The 9,799-nt window shown below is 50.7% G+C and overlaps 1 long non-coding RNA gene across 1 annotated transcript; it reads right to left on the bottom strand.

Moving 5' to 3' along the window:
• Positions 1-5,962: 5,962 nt before the first annotated feature.
• On the bottom strand, positions 5,963-9,082 carry LOC113943005. Its single transcript, XR_003526152.1, has 3 exons — positions 9,013-9,082; positions 6,119-6,121; positions 5,963-5,991 (listed from the first exon to the last, which is right to left on the bottom strand). It is a non-coding gene; the product is annotated as an uncharacterized LOC113943005 (long non-coding RNA).
• Positions 9,083-9,799: the final 717 nt, after the last annotated feature.

The following is a 9,799-nucleotide window of genomic DNA, read 5'->3' as shown; positions in this document are numbered from 1 at the left end:
TGTCCGTGTCAAAGGCAGTTACTCTTTGCATGGAATGCCTTTAAATTATCTCAGCACAAACCCAGTATTTCCTCAGCACTTCGGAGGATTCTGCACTCTGGAGTATTTTTGGCTCAAAAGCCCTTAAGCCCTTTTGTTTGTGTGAGGGTTTCACAGGGATGGGACAAAGAAAAGGTGATGTGCTATTTTTCCAAACCACCTGTAGGACCTGTTGCAAAAAATTTCATTTTCTGGAAAATGAAATTATATAGAAGAGTTTTGAAATAAAAACGCTGTTTCAAGACTCCGTGGAGTTTAGACAATCTCAGTATAAAGATTTTGGCCCTAATTTTAGGAGAAAATGCTGCTCCTTTGTTGCCATGTCCTATCTTACCCTTCACCCGAGACCAAGGAGAGTATTTTGGTTCAATGTGAGATTAAAATAACGAAATAACTGTGGGGAAATACAGGACATGGACATTGCTGGCCACTGCTTTGAGAAGGAGAGGGAGAGGCTCTGAAAGGAGAACTCCCCCATGGAAACTTTATCCCCCGTTGTACTTGGGAGGGGGAAAAGCTGGAGGGAGATGAGCATGAAATGCCAACCTTTGGCAGCAGCAAGTGCTGCAGGAACAAAGAATCTCCCGGGCCAGCGGTGGGAAGGAGCCTGATCAGAGGCAGGGAGGGATCAATGGCCACGAGTCACATCCGAACACACGGGCCGGGTCCTGAAGGGTCCACACGGGGGTTTGACCCCATCCCGGGCAGGGCAGAGTTCCCAGTGTCCCCCCCAAAGGGTTTCACTGCTCCCCTTTAAGGGTCCACACGGGGGTTTGACCCCATCCCGGGCAGGGCAGAGTTCCCAGTGCCCCTCCCAAAGGGTTTCACTGCTCCCCTTCCCTCTGCTCGGCCAGGCTGGGCTCTGCATCCCAAAGATTGCTCTGCCATTCCCAGCCCGGGGATGTTCCCCAGTACAACCCACTGGGAGGAGACAGGAATGGTCCCAAGTCACAGCCCGGCCGCTGTGGGGTGGGATCCGTTCCTGCCTTGACATCCTTGAGCTGTGGAGCCTTTTCTGAAGGTCAACACCTTCTTCACAGCAGGGATTCCGTGTCCTTGGGGGGCGGCACAAGTGCAGTGGGCCGTGAGGAATGTTCACAGTGTCGAGATCAACAGCGCCTCCCAGGCTACAGGAAATGTAATTAATTCAAATTAATAATTACAAATATGCATTATAAGTTATTATATAAATTATAAAAACACATAAATATACAAATAATATTATTTATGCGAATTATTATGTAAAATATAAAAGTTGTGAATATAAATTATTATAGAAATGTTATAAAACATATAAAATATATTATCATATCACATATATAAATTGTACTTGTAAATTATTTTAGAATTTCTATAAAACGTTCTATAAATCATTATATAAATTATACAAACCATAAATATAGATTACTATATAAATTATTATAATTTAACTGGAGATTACGAATGCATTTCTCCCTCCACTTGCATAGTTTTGATTTCTATTCCTCCTCCAACACGTCCCGTTAGAGCAGGTGTTAAACTGAACAAACCCACATCCTGTGGGGTCAAGTATTAAACTGAGCAAAACCACGTCCTGTTAGAACAGGTGTTAAACTGAGCAAGGCCACGCAAAATTTAAGGAGAAAAGTGGGCATTTGGTTAAAATCCCCCTTCGGAGGGGAAGTTGGGCAGTTTTTACTGCGGAGTGAGAACATCTGGATGGGTCACAGCACGTGAGAGGGAAGGAGAGGGAGAGAAAAGGGAAGGGAGAAATTTGTCCCCCCAGGACAGTGGGGTAAGAGGCCAGTGGTGAAAATCAGTGTTAAATCTCCTGCTGGAAAATAATCCCGCAGATTGTCAGGGTGATAATCTTGCAGGTACTGGAAAGTGTTTTAAGAACCAGGTGCTCCTCGTGCACAAGCAGTTGGAGATTTCGTGGCTGTGCTGGTTCCCACCAGGTCCGAGCAAGAAGTCAGAAAGCTCGGAAGTTATTTGGCAGAAAAGAGAAAAGCAGGAAGGGGAGGGGGCACAAATCACAGGGAAGAATTTGGATGAACAGCCGCGTGAAATAACCTCAGCAGGGGAGAATCCAGAAGCTCTTGAGGGGTGTTGCATTTAAGAGGAAGGGGATTCTGAGGGCTTGGTGTTATTTTTTATCTCGCCAGGTTTCCATTTTGCAGTATAAAAGTATTGAATATATTCTAGATGATGCACTGCGAACTCAGGCTTTTCGTCCTCGGTGACATCCCCTCATAAACACCCTGGAAAAGGTGAAAACCGTGCCCACAGCCCCAAATTTCACCCGTAAAACACGAGGATTTACCCATCCCTTCCTTTCCTTTGAAGGGCTGAACACCACCCTGTGACAACTTCCATGGAAAAGCCTTTGCTTCTGGAGACCTTGGTTGGAGGTGAGCGAGGAAAGAGCCGTGTCAGGGGGGTTTGCACATCCCACGCTCTGGGAAGGGAATGAAAAAAGAAAAAAAAAAAAAGCAGAATTTCTGGTCGCTTCTGCGCGCTGGAAACCCAATTCACGGAAAGTTTCGGCTCAACTGCACTTCTTGCCTGTGAACAAGCTGTCAAATTATCCTGGTAGGGAGCTGCACCGGGGTATTGTCCTTAATTGCTCCGATAATGCTCCGTTTTGACAGCTCCAATACCTGGCTCAACACGGCTGCTCGCAAAAAAGTCCCCCATTAAGGATGTTTTGTTAAACAGTGACTGATAAGTTGTTATCTTTCAGCATCTCCGGCTAATTAGACACCACGAGTCAAAGTTAATTTGGTGGAAAACATTTCTCGACTTAATGACATTTATGGGCAATTAGGCATGTGGCAGAAAGAACACACATTTACATTCCAGCCTATTTCCAGAGCTTAACAAGAACCCACCTCGTTCTCCGCTGGAGATTTCGTGCTCTCTGGGGGATCCTCCCGGTGCAGACACCACAGGTCCTCTTGTTTTTCTGGAAACCAGCTTGTGTGAAACGAGCTACCACACAGTAATGAGGCCCAGACAGAGGGAAAATGAGGCGCAATAAAAGCATTTTTACACTGTTTGGGCTCCTGTCGTGTCACGGTGAGAATTGGGTTTTGCTCCACAGCAGCAGGACATCGACTCTCTGAGAAATGTTATAGAATCAGGGAATTATTTATGCTGGAAAAGACCTCTGAGATCATCGAATCCAACCTGTGACCACTCACCACCTCGTCAATTAGAGCAGGGCACCGTGTTCCCGAAGTGTTAGCACGAAGTTTGACAGAGGATTTGGAAAAGCAGCACGAGAACTTTCAGCCCGTCCCCAGTTACTGGGGGTGACAGAGGGTAACTGGTTCCTTTGCAGTTGCTGGGGGCTGAGGGAAGACAGGAAGGAAAACGGGCAGTGGTCCTTGCTAGTTATGGAATCATGGAATTATCAGGGTTGGAAGAGACCTTCAGGATCATCCAATCCCACCAGGATCACCCCTAATCTGTGTCCCCAAGGGCCACATCCAGACACCTCTGGAACGCTCCCAGACACAGGGACTCCACCACCTCCCTGGGACTCTGATTCCAAGGCCTGACCACTCCTGCAGGGAAAATTCCCAGTGTCACAATAACACAGAGATGGGTCAGTGGCTCCAGAGGGCCACGTGGGCCAAACAACCCTGGTTCTGCCACGGCTGTTCCTCAGGAGCTGGGGCTGAGCTGCAGACAGGGCAGGCAGGGGGGCAGGCTGGGGTCAGGGTGCCCTGGGGTCTGCACTGGCTCTGTCCCTGATGGGCCAAGGCCGAGGCCACAGCTGCAGAGATGGAGAGGCAAAGTCTCACATCTTCTGCTGGAGCAAGAAGCATCTTCCTTGTGCCCAGGGAAGGGCAACGGGGCTGGGGGAGGTCTAGAAAACATGTCCTGTGGGGAGCAGCTGAGGGAGCTGGGGGGGCTCAGCCTGGAGAAAAGGAGGCTCAGGGGGGACCTTCTGGCTCTGCAACCCCCTGACAGGAGGGGGGAGCCGGGGGGGGTCGGGCTCTGCTGCCAGGGAACAAGGGACAGGAGGAGAGGGAACGGCCTCAAACTGCACCAGGGAAGGTTCAGGTTGGAGATTAGAAACAATTTTTCCCTGTCAGAGTGGTCAGGCCTTGGAATAAGTGTCCCAGGGAGGTGGTGGAGTCCCTGTGTCTGGGAGTGTCCCAGAGGAATCTGGATGTGGCCCTTGGGGACATGGATCAGGGGTGATCCTGGTGGTGCCGGGGTGGCACTGGATGATCCTGGAGGGCTCTCCCAGCCCTGATGATCCCGTGCCTCTGTGATCTCCAGGAGGAGCCGGAGGGTCTCCAAAACAAAGCCTTTGGCAAAAGTGTTTGATGGACACAGCGTGGGCAGATTGGGGTGAAAGCACCGTCCTTGAAGTGCTCCCTGTGATTTTGGACAGGTGACACCTGCCAGGAACACACGGGGCGTTTCTGGGCTCTCCCACATCGGGATTTTGCTCTCAAACCGTGTTGTTTTCAGAACGTGCACTGACTGATCAGGAATTGAAGTCTGTGGTACCTACAGCTGAACGCTGCCATTGTATAACTTACTGTTACTACCTGAAAAATCGATTTATTTTAAACCAGATCCCCGCAAGAAATTGTCAGCGCGGGGTTTTACCTCTGCTGTGTTCAGGCAGGACGTGTCTGCCCTTATCCTTTCCTTTGTAAGTCCGTTTTTCCCGCACGGATGGGAAGCGGAGAACACCGGGAAAGGTGCCGAGGAGGGGGCAGAGGGGGGCGGAGGGGGCGCGGGGAAGCAAAGGGGAGCGGAGGGGAGCGCAGAGGAGGGGAAGGGGTCCCGTCGGTCCCGTCCCGTCCCGCCGGGAGCGGCCGCAGCTCCCCGGGCAGTGGCGGCGAGGGGCCCGCAGAGGGCGCCGGGGGGCTCCGGGAGCGGGGGGACACCGAGAGCCCCCCAAACACCGGGTCACAGAGGAGCCCCCCCCAAAATCCCGGAACATGGGGCATCTCCCCCAAAATACGGGGTCATAGAGCACCCCCCAAAAATCCCGGACATAGGGTATCCCCCAAAATCCCGGGACATAGGGCATCCCCCCAAAATACAGGATCATGGAGCACCCTCCAAAATCCCGGGACATAGGGCATCCCCCAAAATCCCGGGACATAGGGCATCCCTCCCAAAATATGGGGACATAGAGCAGCCCTCCCAAAATACCGGATATAGGGGATCCTCCCATCCAAAATACGGGGTCACAGAGCACCCTCCCAAAATCCTGGGACATAGGGAATCCCCCCCAAAACACGGGGTCATAGACACCCCCCAAAATCCCGGGGCATAGGGCATCCCCCCCAAAATATGGGGTCATGGAAACCCCCCAAAATCCCGGGACGTAGGGCATCCCCCCAAAATACCGAGACATAGAGCAGCCCCCCCCCCAAAATACTGGGACATAGGGTATCCCCCCAAAATACGGGGTCATAGAGCACCCCCTCAGAATCCCGGGATGTAGGGCATCCCCCCAAAATATGGGGACATAGAGCAGCCCCCCACCCCAAAATCCTGGCACATGGGGCACCCCCCCCATAGAACACCCCCCCCAAAACATCGGGACATAGAGACCCCCCACTGCCCCCCCAAAATCCTGGGACATAGGGCATTCCCTTCCCAAAATCCGGGATACAGAGCACCCCCTCCAGCATCCTGGTACCCAGAACATCCTCCTGCAGCATCCTGGGACACAGCCCAGACTGGGGGGGCTGGGAGAGCTGGGGGGGTTCACCTGGAGAGGATAAGGCTCCAGGGAGACCTGAGAGCCCCTTGCAGGGCCTAAAGGGGCTCCAGGAGAGCTGGAGAGGGACTGGGGACAAGGGATGGAGGGACAGGACACAGGGAATGGCTTCAAACTGGCAGAGGGCAGGGATAGATGGGATATTGGGAAGGAATTCCTGGCTGGGAGGGTGGGGAGGCCCTGGCCCAGGTTGCCCAGAGAAGCTGTGGCTGCCCCTGGATCCCTGGAAGTGTCCAAGGCCAGGTTGGACGGGGCTTGGAGAAGCCTGGGCTGGTGGAAGGTGTCCCTGCCCATGGCAGGGGGTGGCACTGGATGGGCTTTGAGGTCCCTTCCAACCCAAACCATCTGTGATTTTATGAGTCAAAGAGAATAAACACACCATTTCATAACTTGAGAACAAAACCCAGAACTTGTTGCTCAGTGCTCTGTTTCCAATGCTCTGCTCAGGAGAGAGGAGGGACGAAGCCCTTTGTTAACAGGGACATTTTAACACATCCAGCAGAAGCAAGAAAAATAGTTCTGCAGGCAAAGCACAACCAAGGAATTGGTGAAGTATCCAAAAATGGGGAAAGCATCCAGGAATGGGGAAAGCATCCAGTAACAGAAGCACAAACAGACACCAGATTTTGGCTTGTGGTGTGGTCCTGGGTGAAGCACTGAATCCTCCCCTCTTGCCCCCTCTGTTTTCCACCTGCAAAATGGACACCAGAATTCCCACAGCTGGTGTGAGGATAAATCCTGCTGGGTTTGGGCAGTGCCCATACACCCCTGGAGCAGGGCTTGGATAACTCCATGGATATATTACTGGGTAGCTCCATAGATATATTATTTAGTTGTGGGCTTCGTGTGATTTTGGCTGCTTGTTTTCCAGTCCTGGGTCGCTGATAAAGAACCTGAATTCCAGCCCCAGGAGCTGCATCCTCAGCTTTCTGTCAGGAGGGCAGGGAAGGTGCTGCAGGAAAGCTCCAGCCACTGCAGCTGGGAAAGCAAAGTGGACAAAGGGAAGGTAGGATTTCCTCCCAGGGGTGGCTCAGATTCGTCCCTGGCAGTGAAAAAGTTAAAACTCATAGGGTTATTCATGAATTCCGCTTTTTAAAAACATGTCCCATTAAAATGCAGATTTAGTCTTCCATTTGCAAAGAACATCGTTATTTCAAATTCTGTATGGGAATCCTTTTTGTATTTGTATCTTTTGGGTGGAAAGTCCAGCTGCCTCTTGTGAGATTGCACATATCTCTTCAGATGTCAACAAATCATTGAAAAGTGTCAGAAAGGGGGAAATGAAAGATAATTATTCAAACCATGGAGAGCTACTTTGAAAGTGAATAGAATCTGTCAGATAGTCTTTTGAGAACAGCAGTTGGCTGCTTGTATTGGATATATTAAATGGACATATCTAGAGGCAAGTAATGCTGTTTTAGATTCAGATCAGTGGAAGTCAGAGGATTTTTCTGGTTGGAGGGAGCTGAAACCACCAGAAATTATCAAGGGGAAATCAGTTGGGAAGGTGTTTTACGGAGTTGTGGTGACAAGTGAAAAGAAAGGGAAAGGTCTGTAAATAAAGCCGAAGAAACGGAAGGTTTAATATTTGTCTGTTCTATTTTGAAACTGTGGTGGGATCAAGGGCAAGGAGCATCTGACTAAAATGGAAATAAACAGGTTGGTGGAAGTGTAAAGGGGCACATTCCTGCCAGAAACAGGTCACAACTGGGGAAGTCAGCCCCAGAGCTGACCAGCACAGTGGTGCTGAGAGTCTGCTCAGGCCAACACTCCTCGTCCTCATGAGCAGCCACTGACCCCTGAAGCTGCAAAACTCGTCCCTGTGAGCAGCTTTCTGGAGCTCCAGCGGGATCTCCCACAGCTGAAGGCTGCAAGAAGACACAAACTGGTCTCCTTCTGTTCCCTCAGGAACAGGAATAGTTGGTATTTCCCAAGGAGCAGAGTCCAGCTCAGCTTCCCCACCCTGCTCTCAGCACTTGCTGCTGTTCCTCCCGGGAAAGGGGCCCGTGTTTTTCCTGCAGGGCTCCATCCCAAGGGATCCTGGGCCATCAGCCAGTGCAGGGGGCAGGTGAGGAGTGAGAGCCCAGCAGTGAGTTCAGTGGTTTGACCACACTGAGCCACCCTTGGGCACTGCAGCTGAGGGGTCACAGGGAATCAGCGAGGCTGGAGAGACCCTCGGGCTCATCCAGCACCCCCAGAGTCACCCCCAGAGTCACCCCCAAACCCTCTGACCTGGGACATTGGTGCTGTGCCCAAGCTAAAGCTGCAGCCCAGGTCTCAGAAGCCAGGAGAGCCCAGTGGTGGGGACTGGGTGCCCAGGGCAGCCCTTGGAGAACCCACCCAACCAGCAGATTAACAATTCTCTCCTTTGACACTTCTCTTTCTGTGATCCACGTGGGTAACAGAGAAATTTGGCTGCCAGGTTTCAGTGCCCATCACCAGGAGCACTCAGAGCTCCCGGGGGCTCTGCAGGGGGAATTTGGGGGCTGAGTTACAGTCACACTGCTGGTGGGGGTTGGAGCTCCTTCCAGTGAACAGAAACAGCCTCTGGAGTCCCCACTATTACCTTGGCTTTCACCCTCCCCTTACCTGCAGAAATGGGACATTAGAGGGTCAGGCTGATGTTTCCTTGCCCTGCAGGGAAAACCCAACAGTTCATGTCCAAGGGAGCAGCTTTGTTCAGGTGGTGACCCACCAAGTACCCACAGTGTGCAGGATTTCTCTGTTTTCCTGCATTTTCTCTGTCCCTGTCTCTTCTGAGACCCTGCTAAAGACCCTCCAAGTTATCCCCTGCCCACTCCAGGCCCTGCAGAGCCAACTCCAGCCCCTTTCCAGTGGAGAATTGCCTGCACAAAAACGGGACAAACTTAGGTGTGGGTTTGGAGTTTAATGGTTTGAAATTTCTGAATTGAAATTTTGAATTGGAGTTTCGAATATTTTGAAATTTCATTTCTGTTGCACTGACAAAATCACTTTCCCGAAGCTGAAGGCAACAAAAATAACTTCTTAAAATACCTTTTTTAAGGAAGGAGGGAAGTTAGAGGCGGCCTGACTTGGATTTGAGCAGCTGGATCCCTGTCCTTGCCCTCTCCAGGAGCTCTGCAGTGGCTCCATCCCGTTGGTTCCTTCCCAGGTGGGCACAGGGAGCAGGGACACTCCTGGAGAGCTTTGGGAATGTTCACAAGGGGTTCCTCTCCCCCTGGGGAACCTGTTGTGGTGTGAGATGCATCTCCCACCCCTGCAAGTGTTCCAGGCCAGCTTGGACAGAGCCTGGAGCATCCTGGGATGGTGGAAGGTGTCCAGGGTTGGCTGGAACTGGTTGGTCTTTAAGGTCCCTTCCAACCCAAACCATTCCAGGATTCCCTCCTTGGTGGCCCAGGTGTGATGAATCCACAACATTGACTGGCTGGAGATGGAGTCTGGGAGGGAATTCACTCCATCCCAGCTGTTCATCATCTTACAGGAATCAAACTTCCCCCTTCCCTGCTTTATTCGTTTGTATGCAAATGTTGTGCTAATTTCCGAGGTGATGGGAGCTCCTGCAGAATTTGGGTAACACACAGGAGATGCAGGGCTCAAATTAGTTCAGGTTACAGCTCAGAGGGATTAAAACAAGCGACAGAAACAGAAAGGGAAGAGCTGAAACGAAACAAATTTGAAGAAACAACAACAACAAAAAAGTTGCCTTTGGGGAGCTCTGTCCTTTCTCCAGGGACTTTTCCTGCTGGATAATCTTTGAGATGGTGGAAGAAGGTATTTAAATCTCTGTTTCAATACAGGAAAAGGAAGAAGAAAGCAAAGAGACAGCAAAAGGTGCCTTTTTTCTGTCAAAACAATCTACCTCCTACTTACTTTAAAAAAAAAAAAGAAAAAAAAGAACTTGCTCTATCCTATGGGATTTTAAATTCCAATGTATTTTTCTGCTGAGAAGCAAACACTTGGCCTGGAATAGTCTTCTTCCAACCTGATAACCATTTTATGTGTGTATATATATATATATATGTATGAAGTGGTTGAGTTTGG

Source organism: Corapipo altera, unplaced genomic scaffold (genome assembly GCF_003945725.1).
Source record: "Corapipo altera isolate COAL_440 unplaced genomic scaffold, ASM394572v1 0, whole genome shotgun sequence".
NCBI classification, from domain to species: domain Eukaryota; kingdom Metazoa; phylum Chordata; class Aves; order Passeriformes; family Pipridae; genus Corapipo; species Corapipo altera.
The sequence above is the reverse complement of the archived record's forward strand: the minus strand, read 5'-3'. Positions and strand labels throughout refer to the sequence as shown.